The sequence below is a fragment of the Polypterus senegalus genome, chromosome 2 (genome assembly GCF_016835505.1).
Source record: "Polypterus senegalus isolate Bchr_013 chromosome 2, ASM1683550v1, whole genome shotgun sequence".
In the NCBI taxonomy this organism is placed as follows: Eukaryota; Metazoa; Chordata; class Cladistia; order Polypteriformes; family Polypteridae; genus Polypterus; species Polypterus senegalus.
This window is the reverse complement of record NC_053155.1, coordinates 90,027,170-90,054,245: the sequence shown is the minus strand read 5'-3', so window position 1 is coordinate 90,054,245 and position 27,076 is coordinate 90,027,170.

Below are 27,076 nucleotides of genomic sequence, written 5' to 3'. Positions count from 1 at the left end.
AGTATACAAATGACTGGTCACCAAACAAAATTATGGATTAAAAAACTTTACAAGTTGTAAAAACTAGAGAAATTATGTGTACGTTAATGAGCATGTGTTGTTAGATAGCTTTACAGATTGGTTTAAAAATATTAGATTGACTAAATATTTTCATGTTAAATTGATGAAGGACAATATTGTATTCATAAATAAAACTGTGCAATTGGTTAAATTTCTTTTCAGTTTTGTAACTAAATGTGATATGATGGACGCATTCTAATTTTTTTTATCGTATTACTGAAAACAAATAAGAGCATCAATTTACAATTAAAACATTTCTTATGAGTATAATTTTGTAGACCTGTGGTATCCTTGAGCTGTGTCTAGAACTTGATTGGATTCAGTCTTTGGCAGAAGAAGTTAATTGATTGGGCACCATTTAGAAAAGCATGCAACTGTGTATATAAGGTCCCATAATTCACATTGCATGTTAGGACAAGAAATGGGCTATGTAGGCCTCCATGATAAAATTAGAGTTAGATAAGGGCAAGGATTATAAAACCGTTGAAGACCCCCTAGATGGTTTACGATACATCATGAAGACCAAGTAATGTTTTATTCATCTTTACCCTTGTCTGTACTGTATGTGTTACTCTAATAGTTGTATATGTTTTAGGTATTATGTCAAAAGCTATTTGACTGTTCTTGATATTGTAGAGATATGGATGGACATGTATTCATCTGGATGGATGTATTGTAAAATAAAGTATACTTATTCATTGTACAACCCTGAGACAGCAGGCAACAGAACTGCTTCCTACTAATGGCAAATCTAATGGGCAAAATAGACAGCGGATGTGCCTAAGGGATGCATCACAACGTGCTGTTTAAACAATCCAGCAGTGAAAAATAATTGAAAGGATATGAAGGCAAACTTAGGATCCAAGTAAAATCCTGTTTATGTACTCAGTTCTCACACTTTAATTACATCTATGTACAGAAGCTGTCAGGAATCACCAATTTAATAAGATTGATAGTTTAGAAAAATATGCATTCCAAAAACACACTACTGTTCTGCTATTTATGATCCACATGACATTGAATAATCAAACCCACTTACAATTCACTATTTGTCTTGACCAAGCTTTTTCTAACATGGCAGAAACACAATAGTTGCCAGATTGACGGCATGTATCAGCTCTTCTTACATTGTTTCTTAGAATCACAACTGTATTCTGTCGTATCTGTGGGCTTTCATATTTCATGTGGCAAATTACAGTGAAAAATTAGACCCTTAGCAAGAAGAGGAAAATATAAATCATTAAAGAGATAAATGGATGCCTCTCATGAACAGTAAAGCTATCTTTGTGTTCCACTGTAACATTTCATCTAGGGTAAACCTGAGATGTTTCTTTATGGCAATTCAGAATGCCTTTTCATTATTTAATTCAAGGCATATTGGACATACTTGAGTTTATATCTGTCTGTATTATATTTTGCAATGTTTCAGAAAGTGAATTATGAGTAAGAAATATATGCTTTGGGACTTTGTTAAAAATGTAACAGGTTAGTGTTAATTTGGTAAACACTCTTGAACTTATATATATTTTAAAAATTAAACCGCCGAAAGTAAACATACTAGTATATTACATAGTGTGTTCACCAGTTTGTGCCAGTCAATCAGGTTTGCTCTATTAGTATTAGTGATGAGTGAATTCCAAAGTTGCTTTACCTCAAATTCGGAAAAAGTCTGTGCTGATGCTTTGTACTTTTTCTTCTATTTCATTATTATTATTATTATTATTTCATAGAATGTCCAATGTTTGGGGGGTTTGTGGGCATCAGGCTCCTTTTTTTATCTCCACATGGCTAATTATACGTGCCTCCTTCTCTGATACTGACATGGAGCTGGAAGATCGACTTACACATTTGGCGACAACCAGAGATAACTCGTTATTCATGTTGTATATGCTTCATGAAAATAAAATGTTGAAAACCTGCATTATTTACTTATCTGTTATACCACTGACTAAGCCCCACAGAATCTGTAATGAAAGTGATCAGCATTATATACCTAGGGGGTGGTCCTATCGAGTGTTGGCTGTTATAGCTTGTGCAGGCCTTGCAAAGCATTATGGGGCACTAGGGGAAAAAAGTTCCCCTTAAACTGGCCAAATTGTCATGAAATAATTTGACAAAGAAAAGTGAACACAACAAATTTGCTGCAAATATCGTTTTGGTGAAATTTGGATTGGTTGTTTTTCTTTAAATTATTTTAACATCATCAAACTGCCATTTTGTGGCCTGATTTATTTATTAGTCACAGCAGCAGCCATATTGTTTACCAGTTTTGTTTTAATGTTATGTCATTGTTCCACCTATAAAAGACAACGGTCTCCATTAATTAGTGTCCAAACTTTGGATTATTTTTCTTAAAAACTACATATATTATGTGTCTGGACGGTATTGGGACTTTTGTTCTGAAATTTCAATTTTTGCTTAGTGATTCCGGGTTTGACAATTTGTGATTTAATTTTGTTTCCCAGACTTTTTAGTCCCTTGCATGTTTAACATTTATAATTTTGCATACATCATTGATATTTCTGTTTTTATTTTATCCTTCTTTTGGTACTCACTTCTTTCCTTTGCAAACCCATAACAATAACTGAATTGCAACTATTCTTAGTGATGTCATACAGTCTGACAACAATGACCCTGCTTAAGAAAATTAATTTCAATCAGGGCAGTCTTAACGTAAAGACACAATGGGCACTGGCGTGGTGACCCATGATATTTCTGATGCCTATGTATGTTTCTGTTTTACTATCAAAACAGGGGCCCAGTGCACTACTTTGCCTGGGAGGCCTATGATACTGTTATGATGGATCTGATTTCAATGGAAATAGAATACTAATCATGAAAACACTATTTCAAAGTAATACTGTTACTTTTAGTGTTTTCTATTTACTACTGGTATTTAATGGAATGTTTTACCACCAATCACAGCTTAATGTCTAAAAGTGAATTTAATGCATCAAACAATGATTTACATTTTGCTTTTGAAGTATTTATACTTGCCTGACATTTCATTGACTTGCTTGTCCAGCCATAATTTTTTTTTTAGTTCAGACAAGTCTTTAATTTTGATACTAAAAACCCTGAGCTGTTAAACTGTCCATCACCATTTACCAGCTAAGACCTGGGATAATTTAAGCACAAAAGGCTCCAACAGTAGTGTGGAAAAATTTCCTGAAGGCACTAGAGACACATGTCTAAAAAAGAAGGATGTAATGTTTTTGAAAGCCCAGCTTATGGTATTTCTTAACCTAGGTTCACTATGAAGTGTTTAACATCATACTTTATTATAAAAGGGCACATGCTAAAATAAATAAGCAGTAGATGTTTATGCAGTATACAGTGAAGTGCCTTGTGGGGTAAACAGTGATTGCCAGCATGTTTTTCTCTTGAGTGGCATTAAACTTTGATAAGTTCAATGGGGTTGATCTTCACCAACTTTAAACATTCTAAATGTCAGCCACCAAGAGATTTTTAAGTACACTTCTCACTACCATAGCGTTAAAAGGTTGCTGTGAATTACCTACAATATGATCAGTATAAGTTGTTGATACTCTTCTTTGACAACAAAACTACAAGCTTAGATATTTGCAATGGTGTCAGTTTCCATTGACTGTGAGCATCTTAGAGATTAGGTGAACGGGGACTGCAAACATGTTTCTCTAGCACTGAGACTATAGCTGTAAGCTGTCGAAATAAGGTGTGGTCAAGCACGGGTAATCTCACAGTCCAAAAGTTCGTTCTGAAAATATTTAGTGAAAGTTAAAAGCAAATAATCCACACAAGAATAAAAGAAAAAATAGTTACACACGTAGAATAAAAGTAAAAAAAAAGGGAAAAAATGTATCTTGTTTTTAACTTAGCTTTTCTTGAGAAACTTTAGTTATTTCTGTAATTAAAAGTTCTTTACTTCTTCTTCTCTACTTAAAGATTCTTAAATTCTCCTATACTTAAAGATTCTTAGCTTCATCTTCTGTATGCTTTAAGCATACGGCACAGCACGTGAATTAAGTGCTGTTTTCTTAAAGGCCCGTTGGCACTTAGGCATGCGCCAAGGCACGGTTTAAAACCTTATGCCTTCCACACCTTACACAAGGCAAGGCTGGTCACTAACTGAAGATTATTGTTTTACTCAAAGCCGTTAGAAATGGCAAGAATATACCAAGTATACAGTTTTACTTACGGGGGTTATAGGAACCTCATATATACGTGCATTGTCATCTTATACAATCTTATAGAACTAAGAAAATGGCTCTTACAATAGCCGTAGATGTATGTCACCATAATCATTTCAAGCAAAATCTAAACAGGAATGTCTTGTGTGCATTTTTCCATTTGAAGATTGTCAACCACAACTTCCCACTTGCCCTTATCTTCTGCATTTCTTTTTGCTTACTAAAATTCTTTTGCTGCTGACCATTGTTTTATATCATCATCAGACATGATCAACACATGAGCAAGTCAACATAGACTGAACAAGTATTTTAGCCACTCTTTTTCACCATGAAATAACAGTCTTATTGAAAATTGAAAATTACCTATACTGAAATAAGTAAGATATGTGCTGTCACACACACCAACTTAATGAATGTTTCGCGAGTCCATTGTAAAGGCATAGAGTAGGATGGAGGGGGAAGGTCTCCTATTTTCCTTTTTGGAATTGATAAGAAAATAGAGAAAAATGATCGCTATCGACACTTCCACCTGTCAGCTTGCCATGTCAATTCCTGTCATCCAGGGAAAAAGAATCATGCGTACAAGAGTTATGTTAGCATACCCTTGACCACCTCACCAGAGTACATCTGAAATTTGAGGGAAATTGCTACGTTATTTAAGCGGGCTTTTAGCGCAGTGATAAGGATCTACGAGCTTCTTAGCGTATGATAGGAAAATTTAAGAAGGTCAGAGGCAATGAAAAAAATGGTAAGGTTCAGGGATTCTAGTGTTAACAACAAAGTTTTAGATCTTGCATTCGGCAATTAAGTGGGGTCTCTCACTGGAGCCCCCACACTTTCACATGCTTCAGGTTTTCTTTTCGTAGTACTGAAAGATGCAAAATATGAAAAAATGAATAACATAATCAATAGCCTAAAGGTTCTTTTATTTGTGGGCCAATATTCACATCTTAACAGCCTTTCTATATTAAGAACAAAATCTTTAAAAAATATTAGACAAAATACTATGAAAACAGTTTTGGGGAATTCTTAAAAATGCTTGATTCCAAAGTAAAAGACAAATACTAGAGGACTGCACATTATGTGGAAATATAGACTTGTAATGTTTAAATTTGTGTGTTGTGTTAATATAGCAATATAGGACTATTTAGATGAGATGCAGCTTTTAAGTGAATAAATTATGCAAACAAGAATCTACAACTTATAATGGAAAAGCTAACGATATTGTTGATGTTGCATTTGACAGGAGCTTGACATGATTGGGTTTGGTAAGTGTTTTTAGTTTATTAGTAGCATGCATATTACTAAAAAGGAACAGTCTGAGGGCTGATGGGAGTTATGCAAAAGCAAATGTCTTTATAGTGGCATGACTATAGATTGTACAAGTTTCAAGTTCATGTAGAATAACTTCTAAGAAGATATAAAGTGACTGGGACCTAAGTTAGTATGACTATGACTAGTTAGTATGACTATAATTATGGCCAGTGGGAGCTGGGTGGTCTTTTGACACTGGATCCCCTGCAGATTTTGTTTTTTCTCCAGCCTAACTGCAATTCAGCAGTCTTAGTAAGGAAAGACTGCAACTCTGTCATTGTTTAAGGTGAACCACCTGATATGAAGCTTGATGTGTGGACATTTGATTTAAATCATTCAGGTTGTATGATTTTATTTTTTAACTCCTAGACTGATATATCTGGTTTCTCTTCAAACTAAATATGTATAAGTTAAGGTAAAATAAAGTTTTTTTTTTAATTCATTGAACAACTTTGTGCTTATAGACGTTAGCTGTCACAGAAGGGTTGTGGGTCTCTTTCCTATCTAACCCAGGTCCTGCTGGGATCCAAAGAAGCACCATTGTGAAGCTATAGGAAATGTCAATGACTGTTAGCTATAGTCCATAAAGCTTTTGGCTTATCACTGTTGAGGTTCCCAAGGGTGTACATGTAATGCAAGGTTAATTAGGCTAACGTAGTGGTTCTTAAACTTTTTTTTCTTGCAAACCAATTTTGCCTTTTTTGTAATTTTGCAACCCATAATCACTGTGGAGCATCATCCAGGGGATCCAGCCAACTTAGAGAATCCCTGCTCACTGTCGATTTTCCCCCTTGAGGAATCACTGGTGACTGACGTCCTGCACGTTGCCAGTTTCAGCTTGCTGGTGGGAACACTTTGCAAGGCATTACGTAAACGGACCAAGTTCAGACATCAAGTGACCTAAAATGTGTTGCGACCTATAGTTTAAGTAACACTGGGCTAAAGCTTTGTTTAGGGCTATATCTTGTAAACCAATTACCAAAAGAACCTAAAAGACTTACGTATACAGTATAGTGCACTTCGTTAAAAGTAATTTGCTACACTACAAAGACTCTTCAACAAAATGAAATATTAAACACATTTTTAGACTGACATGATTTTCTTCTGTTTCAGAAATTTTATCTTTTTGTCCTTTTTTTACAGATAAATTCTAATCCTGTCTTTTCTATGTTTAAAACTGTACATTATTTAAAAATGATGATTTTCCTTGGCCTTGAAAGACTTCAGCTGTTGTCTGGTTGTGTTCTTAAAAACTGCATTCCTCAAAGCCCTTCACTGTGGCAGAATGTGGTGTTGCTCTCCATTTTTATATAAAAGAGATCACTTATTATACTATACTGCACTGTAAGTGATCTCTAAACAGAAATAATAACTTTCTCTGTAATTATTGTGTGGGTTGTAACCCCACCACAGCTACTGAAGCATAGTGGGGCTGCCATCTTACACATAAATCACCAAAAGTTGCAAAGTTAAGAAAAACACTCCAACAAAACCACTAACTCCACAAAGAAGAATTGAGCCTAATTAAATGACAAAGAAAACATTGCACGAGACACCTACAGTATGACAGATATAATTAAATGATTAGAAAAATAACTTTAGACCTTACTTGCCCTGGGTGAAGATAGTGTTGGTCACATATCTAAATGTGGCTGTTGCTGGAATAACAAAACTGACAGAGTCATCCAAAACATGGAGAAGTCTGTCGGAAGAAAGAGCAATTAAGAAGAATCTGGTAACCCTAGATAGATCCTGAGAATAAAGCAGTTCAGCTTTGTGGGAGCGACATCCGTAAACATCCACTGTGACTGGTATACCTATAATATTCATCTTGTGGTGTAGTAGGAGACATAAAAATGAAATTTCCAAGAACTGGCTTTTTTTTCATTAGATGAAGTGCCAGTTTCAAAAAAGGCATATATTTAGGAGGATCTAGGGAATCAGGACTGGCAATTTTGAACTTAATATCATATAGTTGTCTTGTCTTATGATATTTTTTACATAATTGTCTCCAAGCTATAAAAAGTTTTTTCTTTTGTGGTGTAGCTGGAAAACATCCACAATTTTATTATAGCCAAACTAATTTCGCATTAAGTAATACTAAAATTGTGAAATGCTGGCTTCAGAGATATGCGCTGCATTCAGTTTTTGTACTGAACATATTCTTATCTTCTTTGTATTTTATTTGAGAAACAAAACATTACTCAATCAAATGAAAACAACACCGCAAGTACAATATACAGTATGTAATATGTTCTACAGACACTCCATAAAAACCAGCATTGAACCCCCACCCAAGTAACAAAGCCATACATAGGAGGTTGGGAGCATGCGCTGATTACAACACGTTGCCGCACCCACCACATGACAGACCCTCCGGATTGGGACTCAAGTGCAGCCGTGCAACAAGCGACACCTCAGCACCACACTGGAATTGGAGTGCCAGTCCTCCCATCAACCTCCAAGTTTTTCCTGCAAGTCGGAGTATGAAAACACTGCCAGTTAAGGACCTTGCTCAAGGGCCCAATGGAGTAGAGTCACTTCTTGCATTTACGGGATTCAAACTGATAACCTTCCCATTGCCAGTGCAGATCCCTATCCTCAGCTCTACCATTCCGCCCTGCAGTTGCATAACCCTATCTAAAGTGGTTCTTTCACAGAATACAACAGCAAATAAGATAAAAGAGTAGAACACAGGCCCAGTATGTTTATTTTAGAATTACATTAATAAGTTTTGGCTATGTTCTGAAAAAATTCTTATAATCCTCATAAAATTAGATTTTTTCCAGTTTGAGATAATACAAAGCATCTCTTTCCCACTGACGGCGGATTAGGATTCTTCCAGGTGAGCAGAATAGGTCTTCGGGCAAGTAATGTGATTTATCAAAACAGATATTTATCCCTTCTGGTATGATTCCAGATATTGAACTTCTTTTTGTCGGATGTTTATAAAATGTCACTTTGTTATTCAAACACTATTCAGGAATAGTTCAGAAGACAGCAAGTTGAGGTGATAGCCTCAGAAACTGCTGGAAAAAGTTTAAAGGAAAAAAATGGGTCAGTTGTTAGTGCTATGACAGCAGAATACACTAAGAGACAGTATAACAAGTGATATCCAAAGTTATCAATTTTTAGATACTGTATGTACTTTCAATGATCAATGAGGTAATATCCCATCTCACTTTTTTCTTCCTTGTTCTTTTCAGTGTCTCAGCCATCATAGTGCAGTGAGGCATTCATTCATCCATTACTGAGTGTACTTAAGCCAGGGTCATGGAAACTAAGGCATATCATGGCCGCATTGGATGTAAGGAAAGAATCAATCCATGGTAAAGTTTACCTAACCACAGACATGTGAGAGGAAACCCTTGGTACCCAGAGTAAAGTCCATACAGACACAGGGAAGAAGTGCAAACCACACAAACACAGTAGTAACAACAACACTTCTTTCTTTATTACATCAAATCAAATCAAAATGTATTTATAAAGCACAAATTTAAAACACGATAAGTGTAAAACCAATGTGCTGTACAATAAAATAAAAAAATATCAATAATAAATCAGTAAAACAAACAAAGTACAAACATTACATAAATACTAAAACAAGTAAGTTAAAAGAACTAATCAGAAGGTAAACAATTTACAGAAAAACAATGGATATGAAAAAAAAACTAATACATTATTAATAAAATTGATACCGGAGTTACTCATATACAGTTAAAAGCAATTGAAAACAAGTGTGTTTTAAGTTTAAACATTTGAACTGAAGAAGCTGACCTAATTTCAATTGGCAGAGCATTCCATAATTTAGGTGCTAGAACTGCAAAGGCATTATAACCCCTGTCTTCATCTTAGACTTTGGCACAACCAACAATTGCTGTTGCGAGGAACGTGATGAGAGGACTTCATACACAGATTGTAGCTCAAAGTGCTTTACAAGATGCCAAAGAAATAGTTCCAAGAAAGGAAAAACAAGTTAAACTAGCAAGAATAATTATGAATAAGTAATAAAAAATAAATAAAACTTACCTTATATTACATAAATATATAATTAATAGAAAAGTAGGGTCTAATATATATCATATTGTAAGCCTCTAAAAATGAGTCCAATGATAAAGTCAGATGGCATCGAGGACAGAAAAAAAATTCCAGTTAAGTTGGAGAAAAAACAAAATCTACTGGCAGTCCGAGGCCAAAAGGCCACCCAGTCCACACTGCACACTGGGCACTCTACTTAACATACATGTTTTTAAGTCATTCCTCATTGTTCCCAGGGTTTGTCCTAAAGGATTCAATGCAGTAGGTCTCGTGGATATTTGGGGCACTCACCTATATTTGAGCATCACAGATGTCTGCACAATGTCTCGGTCAGACCAAGACTCAGGATTAAAGAACTGTGAGGTAGTATGCTGATGGGACAGCTTCTAAACTAGCATCACTAGGTGCTGATTATCATTGTACCTGAGTGTGCAAGGAGGATCATAGGGCCTTACAACAGTGTCCATATATATAGATTCTGACCCACAGTCTACACTCTAGGCAAGCATTAAGGATTTGAACTTAAATGCTCCTACAGGATGGCCAATGTAGTGATTGAAAATGTGAAGGGACATGTGCCCACCTTGGCTGGTTGAACACCAGATGTGCCACTGCATTTTAAATCATTTTCAGTGGCTTGGTAGTACATGCTGGTACTCAGCAGAGAGATGCAGTAGTCCAGACATTGCTATACCAAAGCCTGGACCAGATGTTGTGCTGTGTACTTTTGTCAGATATGGTCTGATCTTGCAGATGTTGTATAGAGTTAATCTGCAAGAAACCATTAAAACATGGTAAATGGCAGCTTGTCATCAATCATCACCTCAAGGTGTGTACTGGCTTGACATGTGATTGTGATAATGAACAAAACTGAACAGAGATAGTTTGTTGTTGAAAATATGGATGAGCTGGGATAACAAGGAAGTACAATCTGTATCTGCCAGTTTGTTGGAGGTGGTGATCCATTTATCCAAGTTGCAAAATCATTGAGACTTACAGAGATTCTAGCTGATACTATGTGATCCTCTGGTAGATACAACAGGTACAGCTGTGTGTAACTCGCATAGCATTGATAAGAGAAACCATGGGACTGGATGATAGGGTATAATGAAGTGGTGTATAGAGAGAAGAAGAGAGGACAGAGCACCTATCCTTGGGGTACCACTATGCTTGCCCGATGCACCCTTGTCATCACTCCTTGCTAGGACAAACAGCAGGATCTACCCAAAAGGTAGGATTCAGATCATTTGAGGGCAAGCCCAGTGGTTCCAAGAGGAAATGATGCTTGACTCTGCCAAAGCTGGAGGAGAGATCTAGAAGGATGTGGACAGATGACCTGTTGGTAGCTCTAGCCAGCTGTTCCTCTCATGTTAAAAAGATTTGTGCATTGGTTAACTGGTAACAGCAAATTGTATGGTCCAATTTTGTAAATGTTCTGTTGAATTTTACTCTCAGGTAATGGTCACTATAGAAATCATTCATTAGTTCTCATTCACTTTGGTGTACCATACATTAACTGCCCCAATAATAAGTGCTTTCAGTGATTTGATCTTTAATATGAAAGAATGCCAGGACTCTTGTAAACATTATCTGGTCTACTCCTTAGTATTCCCTCTTTGCAATATTTCTTTAATTTTTCATTTCTACGACTACCTTGTGACCAGTCTTTTACTGTACTGAAACCTTGATGCTTTGTAGGGTGCATGGTGACACTGCCTGTTGTAAACGTTGCTAAATAAGATGAGGATTAATTGATTGAATTTGCTCTAGTCCTCTGTTTGATTGGATATTATCGATAGCAATTTTGAAATCTTGTCACATTTTGTTGACAGATTAAAGTAAGAATGATTATTTGGCCATTTTCTTCTTGTTAAAATGCTCACGCGTAGGTTTGACCTTCTGCTTTGGCTTATTGTCTGGCTGTAATGTCATTTTTCTGCATTTGCAGGGTTTTTCTAGAAAACAAAGAATGTTGTTGTAAGATTCGCTCATATTTTATTTTATCAGTTTTCCATTCAGATCATACAAACTTTCCAGTCTGTATGAAGAGAAGTAGCTCACAGTTTGAGAAAGACATATTTGTTATGAAATTATTCAGATTACTATTGTTCACAGAAAAAGACAATTACACTATGGTCATTTTGTCTGCTTGAGACTCTTTTATTACTTTTATTTTCCCCAAGTCATAGAATGAATGTAAACCAATCATTTAGCATTTTTTGTTCATATTGTTAAAATACTCAGATCATTATTGAAATTATTAAAAAAGAAAAGATATATATATATATATTGCTCAAAAGAGTTAAAGGAACACTTTTTAATCAGAGTACAGCATAAAGTCAATGAAACTTATGGGATATTAATCTGGTCAGTTAAGTAGCAGAGGGGGTTGTTAATCAGTTTCAGCTGCTGTGGTGTTAATAAAATTAACAACAGATGCACTAGAGGGGCAACAATGAGATGACCCCCAAAACAGGAATGGTTTAACAGGTGGAGGCCACTGACATTTTTCCCTCCTCATCTTTTCTGACTGTTTCTTCACTAGTTTTGCATTTGGCTACAGTCAGTGTCACTACTGGTAGCATGAGGCGATACCTGGACCCTACAGAGGTTGCACAGGTAGTCCAACTTCTCCAGGATGGCACATCAATACGTGTCATTGCCAGAAGGTTTGCTGTGTCTCCCTGCACAGTCTCAAGGGCATGGAGGAGATTCTAGGAGACACGCAGTTACTCTAGGAGAGCTGGAGAGGGCCATAGAAGGTCCATAACCCATCAGCAGGACCAGTATCTGCTGCTTTGGGCAAGGAGGAACAGGATGAGCACTGCCAGAGCCCTACAAAATGGGCCCTGAGCTCACTGCCCAGCAGCATGCAGCTCGATTGGCATTCGCCATAGAATACCAGAATTGGCAGATGCACCACTGGTGCCCTGTGCTTTTTACAGATGAGAGCAGGTTCACCCTGAGCACGTGACAGAAGTGAAAGGGTCTGGAGAAGCCATGGAGAACATTATGCTGCCTGTAACATCATTCAGCATGAGCAGTTTGGTGGTGGGTTAATGATTGTCTGGGGAGGCATATCCATGGAGGGTCACACAGACCGCTACAGGCTTGACAAAGGCACCTTGGCTGCCATTAGGCATCAGGATGAAATCCTTGGACCCATTGTCAGACCCTATGCTGGTACAGTGGCTCCTGGTGCACGACAATTCCTGGCCTCATGTGGTGTGAGTATGCAGGCAGTTCCTGGAGGATGAAGGAATTGATACCATTGACTGGCCACCACACTTTCCTGACCTAAATCCAATAGAACACCTCTGGGACATTATGTTTTGGTCCATCCAATGCCACCAGGTTGCACCTCAGACTGTCCAGGAGCTCAGTGATGCCCTGGTCCAGATCTGGGAGGAGATCCCCCACAACACTATCTGTCATCTCATTAGAAGCATGCACCGATGTTGTCAGACATGTATACAAGAACACAGGGGCCATACAAAGTGCTGCGTACAATTTTGAGTTGCTGCAATTAAATTTTGGCAAAATGGACTAGCCTACCACAAAAATTTTTTCACTCTGATTTTTGGGGCGTCTTTGAATTCAGGGCTCTGTAGGTTGATCATTTTCATTTCCATCAAACGATGTTGCATCCTTTCGTTCCTAACACATTACCCAGTCTATATCAGTATAGATATCCAGGAGGATTTCTTTTTCCCATTGAGATCTGATGTGTTTTCAAAGTGTTCCTTTAATTTTTTGAGCAGTTTATATATATATATATATATATATATATATATATATATATATATATATATATATATATATATGTATATATATATATATCCTCGATGCTCTTGAGACACAGCAAACCTTCTTGCAATGGCATGTATGGATGTGCAATCCTGGAGGAGATGGACTGCCTGTGCATCCTGAATTGGCTGCAGGTACCACTTCATGCTACCAATAGTGACAAGGTCACTAGCAAAATGAAAAACTAGAGAAGAATCAGTCAGTTATCTGTGGCCACCACCTGCAAAACCTTTCTGTTTTTGGAGTTGTATTGCTGATGCCTCTTCAGTGTACCTATTGTCACTTTTGTTTCCACCAAAGCAGATGAAGTTAATTTGCAATCTCTTACACTTCCTAACTGGACAGATTGATATCCCTGATGCTTAACTGACTTGGTGTTAGACTGTGATGATTAAGTGTTCCCTTAATTTTTTCAACAATACATATATTGTGGGGGGATGCTTTATCAACTGCAACAGAGATTTCATGTAGGATTTCAATCTAACAAATGATTAACACATACAGGAAAAGTTCAAGGAAAATAGAGATTTCAAAAAACTGGAAGAAATCTTAAAGCCATCTGCACTTATCTTTTATAACAAGAATACAGTTCATCTTTCATTGTTTTAAAAAGGTCATTTTACTATCAAAGTACAAACCAAAGCCAGCTGACATATTTTCTCTGCCCTAGGCAAAAACTGTAAATGGTCTCTCCCTCTGCCAATTGTATGATCATTTTATGAAACTATTATGTCATAAAATGTTGGATTATTGCAGTTTTACCCTCTGATATAGCACTACCTACAGAATATAACAGTGTGTTTGTGATCTGGTGGTTTTAAAGGATTGTGAACTGATGTATATATTTACATGCATTTGATATTGACAATAGGTATGTGTTTTAATGAATCTCAGAATTAATGGCAAATTACGCCAATGAAAACTGACAGTACACTATATATATTAAGTAAAGGAATGTAAATTTGACTTTTAGTATTTTAGAACTGGGGCATATTTCATTTACAAAATGTTAAATCACAAATATAATAATATAACAATATGACATAATAATAAATAGGTTAATTGATGGTAGTTTACTTTCACAAAAAGTATATCAGTTTTAAAATGTAAACAATAATGATGTGTTTAATTAAAGATCTTTACTATTATAAAACTACAAATTACAGACTTAAATCTGCATTTTTGTGAACTTAAATTGAATTTAAATCAATTGTTTGGGGTAGTTCACTATTCATTGATAAGGTTGCTGAGAATCATAAGGTGATATATGTATAAATGCATACATATTTATATATATATTTATAAAATACAGTATCTATATAAAATACACAAATTATTGATTTGTTGAATTATAGGGTTTTCTATTATTTTTGCTAATTTAATAAATGAACTTTTCCTGCCCTAGGCCCATGTGCCTAGTTCATTTAAATGGTAGAGCCAGATCTGGTAAAGACCCTTTCACGTTTTAAATTCTTTCTTCTCTGCCCATTCTTATAGGGGATTGTTTTTACCTGTAGCAGCAAGAAGTAAAACATTGTTTCTATTCCTGTGACTGTTTGATAATGCCCTTTGATTGTATAGCTGAAATGGGCTGATTAATGGTTTTGAGCTAATTTGGCATGGCAGAGTCCTTGAGACTATAAGTACCCTTCTTTGGTAAGTTCTGCCCTAGGCACTTCTCCCAAAGAGACAAAGATGCTTTACGGTGTTTGGGATTCCGTGTTCCTCTCCTGTTTTTTTTTCCATGCTCCCAACCTGATCCTCACCCTCACAGGTCTCAACTGTGAGGGTGTTAATCAGAAAGTCAGACACAAAATTTTTGACCGTCTCATATTTATAACTACAATAACTGTGACTTAAAAGAAATCTACTTCCAAATACTGTAGTTACCTACATAAAGAGAACAGATGTGCTAAATAGTAAAAGATCAAACAAAATACTGAATACTTAAAACTACAACAGTTATACAGACAATTATATAAAAAATGAACAAACAATTTGCCATATAAGATGGCATTTCAAAATGATTATGTTTCAGATTGCAGTTCAAAGTCCTTATGCCAGTCACCCAGAATAGGAGTTCCAAGGTAAATTGGAGACATTCACCTCAATACAGAGGCTATCCCAGAGGTGTCAATGTTACTGCCAGTAAAAGCAGCCATTACTGTATAGCCAAACAACCAAAGCATGCTTCAGAAGTATCAGACCTAAACTATTTAAACTTTTAATAAAAGCAGTCCCTATAGTCAAGCAGCCTATGCTTTTCCGGACCAACTGTCTCTTTTTCAGTGCTAAGAGGAGATGTGCAAAAAATTGGTGACCAGCCACCAACCAATTATAGCCAGAAGAAAACAAGAAGAGAAACAGAATAGAAGAGTTAATAACAGTTCACAATCATTGAATTATTTTTATACAAGTCGATAAAAACCAGTAAGATCTGGGTGCTGAGGGACTAAATGTTGACTTCTTGGATCCACCATCTCACTGTTACCCACTCACCCCTTGGCTAAACTGGCGCTGCTAATTTTATCTGTGCACTGGCTATAGTGGGGCTTGAAGAGACTGAAGCCTATCAGAAATGGCTGAGTCAGTGCAACTTTCGGATTGCTTAATTGCTATGAGGTTCCTAAACTGGTTCTTCAAAGTACAGTGAACCCTCGTTTATCGCGGTTAATCCGTTCCAGACTCTTCCGTGATAAATGAATTTTCGCGAAGTAGGATTCTTTATTTATAAATCAAATATTTTCGCAGTTAGAGTATAGAAAACCTGTTTACGACCTTCTAAATACGTTTTTTAACATTATTAGAGCCCTCTAGACATGAAACAACACCCTTTAGTCACCATTACATTCGTATTTCTCAATATATTAGACAAAATAAGAGAAAATAAGACATATTAGACGTTAAAAATATCATATTACTAGGCGCACTCGCCTTTTAAGGCGACCGACTTTTATCTTCAATTATTGTGCGCTCCATGTGTACATCAGGCATGTAAGTGTAGAGAATGAGAACATCAAAGTGTCCATTCATAACATCTCTTTTTTTTATCCCCTCAAGTGCCTGTCCAAAGTCGTACAATGTCAGCCCGAATCTGTACCGCTAAAGACGGAGTTTCATGCACTAAATAAGCTATAGATGAGAATAAGCAAGCACCATCTCCCCTGATATTTACTACGCGGTGAGGCATTTGTACTCCATCAACATTAATTATTTCCAGAGACATAATTTTTTTTTCCAGCGCATCGCGCACAAAAGCAAGGGAACGATGAGAGCACCAGAACTCTGCTCACATCACGTCGCTTCGTACCTCAAGTCGCAAGTAGTAAGTCTGTAATAAGCGGAATACCGCTACACTTTTCACTCATGGGACGGAAGGACAATCCCGAACGCTTTTCTATAGTAGGTTACAGTAGATTATAGTACTGCACATTTAATTGCACACAACCACTAACCTATGAAGGCACGACCTCAGTAGGAGAGTCTTCAGGTGGTGCAGTATCTTCAGCAGGTGCGTTGTTGTCTTCTTCCGCTAAAGAATTACTAGGAGTAGGCAGTGGGTGTCTGGGTGCGCGGCTGAAGAACATCTTGATAGGCAGTTGCTGGTGCTGTCTTTTCACATGCGTGAGGAGGCTTTTGTAAGGTATTGCCATCTTTAATCATATACAAGAGTTTCACCTTCTTCTGGATAGTAAGCATCTTCCTCTGGCGCTTAGTTTTATTCTCAGAAGGCTTAGAAAAAGCAGCACGTTTAGGAGCCATCGTAGGGCTTAGATAAAAATTCTCAGAGAGCGCATGCGTAGTGGCGTAAGCGTGTATGAGAAAAAAATCGCGATAGAGTGAAGCCGCGAAAGTCGAAGCGCGATATAGCGAGGGATTACTGTACATATTTTCCCATCAATTTTAAATTAACTATACAATTATGGCAAGTGAAGCTAAATGTACTATTAGTGGGAAAGCCTAAGGTGTACATATTGCAGGACACACAACATATAAATGTGCCCTCAACAGGCAGAAAAGAGACTGCACTTAGATGACTTGTAGAGTTCATCATTATCGTTTGTCTTCTAAGTGACTTCAGAAATGCTCAGCCATTCAGAAGAACCTTTCAGTAAGAGTGGCGACACAGCATTCAGGCTTTCATGAGTAGATAGATGATTGACTATGTTCTGCTGGTTTCTTGTCTAGTTGGGTGTTGTTTTTTTAGTCCAACTGGATTATATTTTTTTGTTTTTCACTCCTGGTAAATTATCATATAGTCCGCATTGCTGCTGCTATTCACACAGCCCATTGGTACTGTATATGTGTGAAATGCTCCTTCTTTTGGCGACATTCATGGTTTCGGCTGACTCCTTGGGATTCTAGTATACTCCTGAAGTGCACTCCTGTTGTCTTTTAGGATTTGTGATCCACTGCTAAAAAAGAGTAGAAGAACAGTACTAATGCCTGTGCCTCTGAAGCCACTTTCAGCCAGGACTCCTGTTTACATCATACAGTATAGTGATATAACTGATTTTGCATGAAGCCCAAGTTAGTGACTTTAAAAGCATTCATTACAGGTCGCTAAAGCTATCAGTATATAAAAGTAACCAGTCACTGAATCTGTTCGAACTCGGTTCTTAGAAGCCATCCATCCATCCATTATCCAACCCGCTATATCCTAACTACAGGGTCACGGGGTCTGCTGGAGCCAATCCCAGCCAACACAGGGTGCAAGGCAGGAAACAAACCCCGAGCAGGGCGCCAGCCCAGCACAGGGTGCGTGCGCACACACACACACACATCAAGCACACACTAGGGCCAATTTAGAATCACCAATGCACCTAACCTGCATGTCTTTGGACTGTGGGGGGAAGCCGGGGTACCCGGAGGAAACCCATGGAGACACGGGAAGAACATGCAAACTCTTAGAAGCCATGAAACCCAAATTTACTTTTGACCAATCACTTGAGCTGCTTTGTTTTCTGGATCTTAAATGGGACTTTCAGTCACTGCCATGTGGATGATACTTTAATAGGGCTGGCTGTTTTTAAAAAAAAAGGCAGCAAAATTATACAAGGGCAGCAATAACAATAATTGTTCCTAATTAATAGAGTAAGTCTTTTTATCAGACAGCATTTGTTTGCAGAGATGGCTATTAGTCTCTTTTATCAGATTGAAGTACCTGTATGTAGGTAACACCTTCAACCGTCCTCTTCCTTAGTTATAGCTGAACTGCTGTTCTGAAGGCCTTTCCTTTTTTTTTTTATTTCCATCCAGGATCTGCTCACGATAAAGGGCTGTCTCTGTTCTTCTTTAGGTGACATTCCTTGGTTAGGATTCTAGCATCCTATTAATTGTGTCAAAATAATACTTATGCAATCAATTATTTTGTTCTTTATATTTGTACTAAATTTAGATCATTTTGTAGAGATCTGCTTTCACTTTGACTTTAAAGAGTCTTTCTGTTGATCAATGCCAACAAAAACTTTTTTAGCCAAGTCAATTCAAGTTGGGGAGCATGCACTGGTACAGTGCGTTGCTGCACCCACCACACAACGAAACAGCTTGGGATCCTATTTGACAACCCCCCAGGCAGACACGCGGTCCAGTCCCACCCTCTAGAAATGACCCTCTATCTTATGCAGCCAGGTGTTACGTTGGCGACATCTTGGCCTGCTCCAACCACTCGGGTCCCCAACAATAAGGATCTTACGAGCCAGATCACCCTCGGGGAAATGCGGCACATGGCTGCAGTGCCGTAACTGACGCTCCCTCACAATACAGGTAATGTGCCTCATTCGGGACTCCATGGGCAACCACTCATTCGACACAAAGTAAAACCAAAGGTACCCAAGGATTTTCTGGAGGAGTCCAGTCTTTGTCTCAGGTCACTGGATAGCTTCCATGTCTCGCAACCATATAGCAAGACAGGAAGGACCAGGACTCTAAAGACTTGGACCTTCATCCTTTTGCATAGATATTGGGAGCGCCACACACCACTTTTTGTAGCCACTGTACTTTATTTGGTTTGTAAGCCAAAGAGATAAGCCATAAGGGATACATATATATTTTTCTTTCAAGCAATAGAGATAAAGCCAGTAACAATAAACAGAATAAATTGAGTCCTTTCAGAAATTTTGTGTGTTTTTATACCTTATGCGCTGGCTTATTTAATTTGCAACACCAAATGCTAGCCTAATGGTTTCTCTGACTGTGCTACAAAATGAATCACGGTGAATGAAAATATTTTATATTGATTATATAGTTATTTTTGAGTGCAACATAAAGCTTTCTACATATACATTTCTTAGCAGTAAAATGGAATATTTAACAAGTGATAAGATGACATGCTAGTGAGACATCACAGAAATTTTAGATTTTTTGATATACTTTATTAATCTCCAAGGTGAAATTGTCTCTATGCACAACCTTTTGGAGGACAGAGCACAGTGTCAGTCATTGCACAAACTGGAGCAGTTTTCAGGCTAGCAGTAATGGGATTTGAACCGGCCATCTTCCATCAGCGCAGATGCTTATAATGTTTTCTATACATCCATCCATCCATTATCCCACCCGCTATATCCTAACTACAGGATCACGGGGGTCTGCTGGAGCCAATCCCAGCCAACACAGGGCACAAGGCAGGAAACAAACCCAGGACAGGGCGCCAGCCCACCACAGTAATGTTTTCTAATTTAAACATTTTTTACACTGTTTCAACACAAATAAGTATTAAATACCTCTTGATGAACTGGTACCACATTAAAGTTTGGGTACTGCCTTGAGCCAGACATTACTAGCATAAGCCTTGGGATCGGTGATCCTTGATTAGCATAAAAGGGTTTGATAGTCGATTGTCAGAAAAACATTAAAGAATGTCCATAAACATTCATTTGAATCTACACATTATATCAAATAATGTTTTACATAATGATGCACTTTTCTCCTTAGGAAAAATGTAACATTTCTTTCTTTTTTTTTCTCCTAAAAGACCAATGTGCTTCCTTTTGAATTGTTTGTGCCAGGTTGTCTCTGGAAAGCTGCACTTGTGTGATTCTGTCTATACCCTGTCAGGTGCCAGAGGCTTTAAGTAGCTGATGTTATCACTAATGAAGGCTTGCTGGAATGTATTCTATTACTGAACAGAAGGAAGATTTTTGACAGCTCTTACAGCCAGGTGTGCACACCAAACAGACGCGATGTATTTGTATGCTTGGCAATGAATGTTTCTACTTTTTTCTTTTTTTTTTGGTCTGTAGCATTAGTCTCTAAAACCTGGTTCTGGTCACTGAAAAGGGGACATTGCAGAGTTTTCCACATGTTGTTTTTTTTTTTTGCTCTTTGGAAGTATTTTTTAACAATTTTTTAATTGCTTTTCTTTGTGTGGCTATCACATATTTGTAGAACCATGTGGGTAGCGTTATGCAAGTGCTTGGATGAACTGGAGTTTGTTTAATATGTTATGGTTTAATTCATAGCAGTAAGAGCACTCCACTTGTGAAGGCAAAGGCCTAATTAAGAGTAAAAATGAAGTTGGACGAGGTAAGTGCATAACTAGCTAGTTTCAGCCTATGTGCGGAGCTCGAAGTGTTTCGTAGCTTTATTTGCACTAAAAGAGTTTTGTAAAGAAGCATTGTCAGAAGCTTCTAAAAGTAAATCTACCATAGATAGAGGCATGTATACTAGATATTCATACTCAGCCAGACTAGGAGCAAGAAGCTTTTAAAAGTGAAGTAATCTCACAATTCCCAGTCTGATTACTACCTGTGAGGTGTCTGCATGTTCTTTCTTGCTCTGAATGAATTTGTCTCCAAGTACACCAGGTTTCTTCAGGCATATGTGTCATAAACTCATATTGTGTATGAGTGTGCATTGCAATAGATCAGGGGTGTCGAACTCCAGTCCTGGGGGGTCACAGTGGCTGCAGGTTTTCATTCTAAGCATCTTCTTAATTAGTGACCAGTTTTTGATGTTAATTAACTTCTTTAGACTTAGCTTTAATTAGCTTTACTCAGGCCCCTTAGTTGTTTTGTCCTTAATTAGCAGCCGGACAGTAATGAGACATAACACAAGCAGGACATGACCAGCTCACCTGTACCCATCAAACAAAAACTGAAAATAAAGATGAAGGTCTCAGTAAGGTTGATCCCTCAGGTTACTAAAACATTTTAGGAGTTCTTAGAAAAAAACAGAATATCAACAATTTTGGAAATGTCTGCTATGGCAAAAAGAGAGCAGCAACAAGGCATGGAATTGAATAATGGGTTTAATTAACAGCAAGAATCAGCTTCTCATTAAGGAACTGGTTGGAGTTTGAAGCCCCAATTTAGCTGGTCATCTGTTGGCTCGTTTCATGTCTCATTTCTGTTTGGCTGTCATTTAATGAAGAAAAAAATCAATAGCGGCACGGTGGTGCAGTGGTAGCACTACTGCCTTGCAGTTAGGAGACCCGGGTTCGCTTCCCGGGTCCTCCCTGCGTGGAGTTTGCATGTTCTCCCCGTGTCTGCGTGGGTTTCCTCCGGGCGCTCCGGTTTCCTCCCACAATCCAAAGACATGCAGGTTAGGTGGATTGGTGATTCTAAATTGGCCCTAGTGTGTGCTTGGTGTGTGGGTGGGTTTGTGTGTGTCCTGCGATGGGTTGGCACCCTGCCAAGGATTGGTTCCTGCCTTGTGCCCTGTGTTGGCTGGGATTGGCTCCAGCAGACCCCTGTGACCCTATTCGGATTCAGCCGGTTAGACAATGGATGGATGGAAGACTTAATCCTTATAAAACAGGGATATTAAAATAGAGGGAAAAAAGTTCATTAGCAGTGAAAACTGGACGCTGATTAGGAAAAGGGTTAGGAAGAAAATCTGCACCCACTGTGGCCCTCAAGGCCTGGAGTTTGACACCTGTGTAATCGATTATCACCCAGATCAGAGCTGGTTCCTGTGTTACTCTCATTGCTGCCAAGATAGACACCAGTCCCCCACTACTATAATTGGCCACAGCAAATGAAAGAATGAATAACCAGTAGCATTCCCCAGGTAAAACAGATGTTTGCAAAAATATGATCATTTATAAGCACAGACTCATAACAACAGACGCAATTCATAGTAAACACTCAGTGTTCATCAATTTATAATAAAATTAAAACAATTTACCAGCAAAACAGTGTTAGTGAGGATTTTGCATTGGTAGGATTGTTGGACGTTCAGATTTATGGAAGTGACCCTTTCAAGAAACAACATCTGCTAGAGGTGACTTAAAATTAATACTGTTAAACTCAAGGTCCACACAAGTTCTTTTAGAGTGTCTTCAAAACTTTTAAGAATGAAAAAAAAAAACTTTCAAAATTGTCACAAAATAAAAAGACAGAAACAAGCATAAAGTGTTGACAGTTGACACTCTTGTATAATAGGTAGCGTTCTTTTATATCATGAGAGAGGAAGTTACAACAAAGCAACAAACAGGAAATGACATGAAAATGTGGAACAGGAAGTGATGGCTTTAAGAGGTAACGGAAGTGACGTCATTGGATGAGGACAGAAGTGATGTCATCATATGAGGAAAGGAAGTAGCATTATTGTTCAGGCCCAGAAGTGATACTGTCATATGGTTAGTGGAATTTTCTTTGTCTGTTTGGGATGAAAAAGAATTGTTATTCTTCCATAGGTCTGTTGAAAAAGGGAAAAAGGTGTTAGTACTTGTTTCCAACCCTCTATTTGTTGTATTTTCACTCTCATTTGGACCTTTTGGCTGCCTCCTAAGCGCACATGTGTGAACATATACATTCTATCTAATATTAAAGCACAAAGTAAAAAAACTGTTTTATTTCAGTATTATGAAGAAGGTTACTACTAACAGACAGGTGTACCTTTTTGGTATAACCAGAAACACCACTACCACTCTTACACTTTATATTTTCATCCTGGTTTTATTTAATATTTTTATGGATAATCAAGAATTAGGGGTTGTGTTTTATTCTTTTATTAGTAACAAGTAAATAAAATTGCAATTAACTTTCTTTTATACTCCAGAATTGCAGGGGGTTGGCTTATAGGTAAGGTAGCTGGCTCAACCCCCAGTGTTTCATAAAGCCTGTACTGTTCATTGTAACAGAAATCATGTCATTACAAGTGCCAGTTGATAGTGACAGTCCACTCAGGCGATGGCACCTTACACCTTTTCTTTACCACCTGAGCACATAGGATAAGCACGATAATTCCCCACATTATCTTGCGCTTTTAGTTGCAGGGCACAGCCAGATACTCTTCCAAGGCAGCATTTGATGTGCTCACATATGCACATTTACAAGGTGATTGTGATCTATAAATGGTAATATTAATAATAACTTTATTTATATATAATCTTATCATACATTTACATGTAACTCAAGGTACTTTCCACAGATTAGCCAACAAAAACAAATATCTGCAAACTTCATATTTTTTCCTCCTCCAGTGATAATAAGCTAAATATCGGGGATGAAGTATATGCTTTAATCTAATTAGTTAATAGGCTGATTGCTAACAAGAAAATTGTGTTTGGAAAATAAACTGATACCTGTAACTATGGCAAAATATTTTGTTTTTAAAAGAGTAAAATAATTAACTATCTTGCTGAAACAAAGACAACAAAAAAATCAAGGAATGTCAGAATTAAATATATGATAGGTAAGCCAATAGGATGCCTATAAGAAACAGAAACAGGCGAGAAGACAAGACAACTGAACAACTGCAGTAGTCAAAGATCTGCATGATTAGAGCTTATTGTTTACTTGATTTTACTCTAAAGCCTGAAGTATTTATTTCCAAAATTTTAGACAAAGGCTATGATGAAATCAGTAGAATAATGGATAATCATAACAATTCAAATAGGCTTTAGAGTACTAATGCACATGACCCTTAATTACCTGCTCAATAAAAGATCAGTTATAATAAAAACCTGGCAGAATTGGCATATGCTAAATATACCAGTTTTATTTTCCTGTTAATTTGTTAATGTACAAAATGCACAAATCTGTTTAAACACCTAAAAAGGTGACAACCTATTTTTTACCTCCTATTTAATTTGTAACTTTAAGTTTTAAATAATTCAGCATTAAGCAACAATAGAAATTTTAATATCACTGCCTCAATATACATTAGAAGGCAGCTTCATCAAAGTAGACCACTGTGGAATCTGCACATATTGACTTGAAATTTATTTACTGTATTTATTTTTTCTTTTTTCATAGTAAAAAATGACAGGCTATGATGGGCTGAATGGCCAGTTATTTGCAAAGAAAGCTTCTTATGTTCTTATGATCTAATAAAACAGAGCTGTTGATCTTTTGGAAGATGACTTCAAGTTCATGAATCAAAAATTCTTTATTAGAAAAATGTGCTTTTAAAGACAGCATGTTGTACTTGAAAATGATTAAATGGATCCTTTGTATGTTGATTATTTTAAATGTATTATTGAATTAACAGAACCATATAAATCAAATAAAACAGGAGTTAAATAGAAAATGTGAAATGTACAAACAGAAAATGAATAATCAATAATTCGCAGAATTTCATATCCATAAATAGCTGGTGCTTTGGGAATAGTTATGGATGTGGTAATAATTGGACATTTTGTCAAAATTGCCAAATAGGCTCTGGTGGTATACAAACCCTGAATTAGTGGGTTTGAGAAGGTTATGTTGTGAATGTTATAAACTTGCCTAAGAGGTTAAAAAATGCATTGAGAGAGTCAAGAAAGGTCTGAATTGACGGTGATTAATATTTACAGAACATTTATGTAGTTTACATAAACAAAGAGAGTTATAGCATGACAAACTGTGAATGAGTAAAATACTTCAGGCACACCAGAGTACTGCTAATAAGAAAAAAAATAGCTTTAGATGAAAGAATACCGTCTTTCACCAGCTATATTTAAAGATGTTTGTCAATGAAAGACATTAAGATATGTATACTTAGTTATAGTGCAAAAATCTGGCACACCAAAGATGTCCTAAGCACTATGGTATTATACTATATACTCAACATATGTACTGTATATATTAGAAAAACTGAGTGCCACCAAAAGGCATGAAACAAAAAGTCTAAATTTGAATCTTTCCTTTCCAGCAAGTCTGAGATGGACCAAGTACAGTAGTTCAGCTTCAGAATCAAGAAATAGTCAGTGTTAACATTTGTAATATACAGTATGTGATTAGTTATTTGTATTTTTATAGAATGCAAAATACAGAGTAAATAAGACACATTAAATCCAATTTCACAGTTTCAAAATAACACAAACATCAAATAAATCAAGATCAATAGAATTATAAGGTTCAGATGAAGCACAATGCATAAGAAAACATTTTTCATGCCATTGCAAAACGAAACCTGTCATAATATATGTTTAATGTCAAAACTGGAAAATCAGCCAAAAATATTTCTAACTTTGAAATACCAAGGAAATCAGTCATCCATCTATGTCACATAAAATCTATTAAACTTGACGGCAATCACTTTTTAGTGCAGTTACAAAGGACATAGCTTGAAATGAAGAAATCTATATCCATCAACTCTAGAATATTTTTATTCATTTAACACAGCAAGTTAAAGAACTAAAAAAATTTTAAACTTTATTGTCAGGTAACTGAGGATTTTATTTCCAAAACATACTATAACAACTGAAAATTATGGAAATAATAACAGCTGCACATCTATTAAAATGTAATATCTATATATTTACAGATGATAAATGGATCATTCATTGTAGACTCAAAAACAAAAACAAGTGTTAAGCACAGATGGAATATATTTAAGCCATGTTAATCAAGACCATTAACTTACAGTAATGCAATGTGTAATATTAGAAGAACAAAAGAGGTGTGCAGACAAGCTTTAACTATTCCAGAGGATCGTTTAACAACAATAATGATACCTCTTAAAACAAGGAAATGTCAACATACATCCTATATATCAAAATACATAAACTACATCACCTTGGGAGCATGCTTGTGCATCAGGTGCACATAAAAATGTCATTCTGTACAAATACATTAAAAAGGAAAACATAAAACCAATAACACATTAAATGATAAAAAATAAGATGACAACAGATAGCATAGTGTCACTGCACACAAACAAAATACCACATTACAACCACCACAAATATAGACAAGAGCTGAAAAGTGAACTAGTGGCTGACGCTGCTGCTGCCTGACAGCTCCAGCAGGCCTGGTATGCATCCTGGCCCAGTCTCTACCTGTGTGGATTCTGCATGTTTTTCCATTTGCACGTGGGTTTGCCTCAGCCTCTGGTAGAATTACATTCCAAAGACGTGTGTGAGGTTGCAGGTGTGTTCATGAGTGGGCCTTGCCATGGACTGGTGCCTCATTCCAAGGTTGGATCCAGGATATGCTGTAGCCCACTTTGACACTGAACTGCATTAAAAAGGCTTGAAAATATTAATGCTGGGATACAATGAGTTTCTTCTCTAATTATACTTACAAGCAGAAATATATTATGAAAATATTAAGAAATACATACTGAGTTGTGTACTTTCAGTTGCTGTCTTTTTTTTCTCTTTTGGTTAGAAATCTCCTTTGTTAAATGAAAAAAAGTACATAATGGCATAAGTAAAAATATTGTTACATGTAGTTAATGCAAATTGCGCAAGGCAATATAACATGGGAACAATTTCCCTTCATCAATCCTCATTCCTGTCTAATCCTAGTCAGGCTAAC